The 3,606-nt window shown below is 35.4% G+C and overlaps 1 non-coding gene across 1 annotated transcript; it reads right to left on the bottom strand.

Moving 5' to 3' along the window:
- Window positions 1–689: 689 nt before the first annotated feature.
- On the bottom strand, window positions 690–901 carry LOC117597240 (small nucleolar RNA U3). Its single transcript, XR_004578149.1, has one exon. It is a non-coding gene; the product is annotated as a small nucleolar RNA U3 (small nucleolar RNA).
- Between the last annotated feature and the right edge of the window lie 2,705 nt (window positions 902–3,606).

Genomic DNA, 3,606 nt, shown 5'->3' with positions numbered 1-3,606 from the left:
CTGAACCAAAATGCAGACATGCTGTCCCATATCCTGGTGGCTTCAGAGCCAGAAGTTGAGTACATACAGAAAGACTTCTTAGTGATAAAGGAAGAAAACGTTTGTTTGTGGCCTGTCTGCACAGTTAGGTCCAAGAAGCCGGTGGCACACTCGGCAGCTCAGTCCAGGCTGAAAATCCAAATCTGTGGACACAGCTGGAATGAGCTTCAGGAACCTCAGATGCAAGATCTTGACATCGGGCCGGTGTTGACTGCCGTTAAGGTGCATGAAAGGCCCAAGAAACAGAAGATGCATGAGATGAGCTGGCCACAACAGAAATGGACTGGATAGTGGAGCGACTGAAGTTGCAGCACGGCGTCCTGTTTCGGTGCTTACGAGACCCCAGACATGGTGAGGAAGTGCGACAGCTGGTTGTGCCTGTAAAATGGGAAACTCCCTGAAACTCACTCCTTTTACTTGCAAAACACATCATAGTTTAGAAACTGAGTAGTACTATCTGAGTAGGACTAAATTCTTACCCTCACTATATGGGCACAGTGGTACCTTTAAAAATTACACTCAAGCTTAAGTTATTGACCACAATTATAAGCATTAAACTGAAAATCTACATAACCATTTCTAATATTTTCAATATAAAACTTCTATAAGCACTACATACTCTTTTTTTCTTTGGAACTAATAAAATACCAGTCACTCTGACCATGTACTCTTCCACTCATACCTCATAAGAAGTAGAGAACATTCATCAGTGATTAAAGCCCATGAAAGAATCATTAGGCTAGAGCTGATTCATGCTCAGAAGAGTGCATCAAAACTCATCATTGTGATTAGAGAGACATAACACTTTCAAATCACATTTCCTAGCTAGAAACTATAGAAATGATCCCTGAACGTATAGCATCTTAGCATTTCTTAGCCTCAGACAAAACATGACCCAAAATAACACACAAATCCAGAAGATGGTAGATTGTAGATTCTACATATAACACACTAAAATGAACAGCGAGAGGCTACACATAACACACACTAGAATGATCAGCTATCCGCATAAACTATCTTAAAAACAAAAACTATACTTACTACGCTTAAGTATTATTTTAAAGTATTTGTACTTCGGATCATCATTACTGAAAGTAAGTACTTGTACTTTTACTCAACTACATTTCCAGGAGAAAAAACATAATTGTACACCTTACATTTTTCATTTAAACCTACAAAGTGCCCACTGTTACAAATCTCAAAGGTCAGCAGACTTTTCAGTTGTTTTTCTCTCGCCAATTAGTCAAGTTTAATAATAATAAACCTAATAATTAGTCTGTTGTTTTTCTCTTGGCAATCAGTCAAGTTATGTGCATTTTAATTTATTATTGATATTTTATTAATAAAGCATGCAATGAAACTCATAAGTGTAAAATTACATCTCAATGTACACTATATGGCTAAAAGTATCTGGACACCTGACCATCACACCCACATGTGGCCCTTCCTCAAACTGCTGCCACAACATCGGCAGCACATAATTGTATAGTCTTTGTATGCTGTAGCATTATAAATTCCCTGGAACTAAGGGATAAATTATAACTGATTATAGTTTTTTTTTTTTAATATTCTTAATTAATGCTAATAATATACAACTATTGGTTTTCACTCATTTTTCCTGATGGTACTCTTAGTCCCTGACCTAGTGTACTAGCATGAGGGCGTGCTTTTCATAGAGACTCCAAAGCACTTCTATAAGTTGCTCTGGATATGGGAGTCTGCTAAATGCTTTAAAAGTAAAAGATGTTTACATTAGTTAATCTTCTTACACATAAATTTTTCCACACGCTCACTAGCATGAGTAGGATACAAAAGTTTTTCTGAATTTTCACGAATACCAAATTTCTTGTCTAAATGCTCGCATGAACAATTTACACATAAATCCATTCATATCTAGCTTGATAAATAAGGCCCATTGTGGAGTCAAGAAGCTGTGTGTGCACGCACACGCACGCACACACACATTTTCTTTTAAAGCAAAGTAATTCCACTTTTATTATATCGGTTCCTTTACACCAGAAGCATCACATGAACTTCACATATGAATAATCATGACTCATGAAGTTTACACATGTGGTTTTTAGAGATTTCACATGTTCTGTTTCACATGTAGTGCATGTTTTTATTTTCATGTGATTTTTTTCCTTATAATTTTGTCATATAATTCATTTATTTTCACATGTAACATTTTTAACATGATACCTTTATTTTTACCTGTAATTTTTCCCTCCCATATTATTTATTTTCACAAATAAACTTCACACATGTGAGGCATCTGGTTTTATTTCCCACACATGATTAATTCATTTTTACATGAACATGTTCACTTAATACCACACTTGTGGATTTGAACTCACTCACAGAACATTAATGAAATGCACTTTTTCTGTATGGCTTTAAAAAAAAACATTATCCACAAAGCTTAAAAGAAAAACCACAAACCATATTTATGTCTCCCATAAACAAATCAACAATAAAAGAGCTTCAGAAATCAAGTTCTTTTTTTTTTTTTTTTTTTTGGATCAAAATAATACATAAATAAGAGTAAAAAAATATATAGAAAAATATAAAAATAAGACCAAAGTCAAGGAAGGTAATATCAAAAACATACAAATTATCACCATAAAAGTTTGAGTGAAAATCACAAAATACATAAAAAGAGTTAAATAAAAATAATAACAACAAATTAACAATAAAACCAACAACAAGCAATCATAAAATTTATGATAAAAATCATTTATCATAAAACACTCTTGAATAAAAGAGGGTTTTAAGATGACTTAAACATTTCTACAGATTCTGACAGTCTAATGTCCAAAGGAAGAACACTCCATAGTGCAGGGGCATGTACAGCAAAGGCACAGTCCCCTTTTAGCTTCAGTTTAGTCCTTGGTATGACTAATAGATGCTGATATGATGACCTAATCTGCTTGCTCACACAATAGAGAAACAGCAACTCTAAGATGTATCCTGGAGCTTTCCCATGTAGAGCTTTATTTGTTAGTAATAATATTTTAAAGTTAGTTCTGCATTTCACGGGTAGCCAATGAAGAGCAGCGAGAACTGGAGTAATATGCTCCCTACGTCTTGTTTTTGTTAGGAGACGAGAAGCTGCATTTTGAACAAGCTGAAGGCGTGCTACAGCTATAAAGTGCATTACAATGATCAAGATGGGAGGACACAAAAGTGTTAAGAATTAATTCAGCACCTCTAAAAGACAAAATGCATCTAAACTTGGCAATGTTTCTTAGACGGAAAAAGCATGCTTGAACAAGTTTACTAATGCGAACAGAAAAGTTCAAACAGGGATCAAAGATTACTCCAAGGTTTCTACATGAGGGTGTAACGCTAAAAACCAGGGGGCTTATCAGGCCCAAAAACCAGGATTTAGGTCTTGTCTTCATTTAACATGAGGAGATTTGCAGACATCCAGGCCTTAATTGCAGTAAGGCAATTGGTAAGATCACGTAGCCTACTGAGATCATTGCGTTTCACAGACGAATACACCTGGGTATCATCGCCATAAAAATGAAAAGATGTTCTCTCCTGGCTTTAGCCAGGTCTCAG

Source organism: Pangasianodon hypophthalmus, chromosome 4 (assembly GCF_027358585.1).
Source record: "Pangasianodon hypophthalmus isolate fPanHyp1 chromosome 4, fPanHyp1.pri, whole genome shotgun sequence".
Classification (NCBI taxonomy): Eukaryota; Metazoa; Chordata; class Actinopteri; order Siluriformes; family Pangasiidae; genus Pangasianodon; species Pangasianodon hypophthalmus.
Note: the sequence above shows the minus strand (reverse complement) of the source record. Positions and strands in the feature narration are given on the sequence as shown.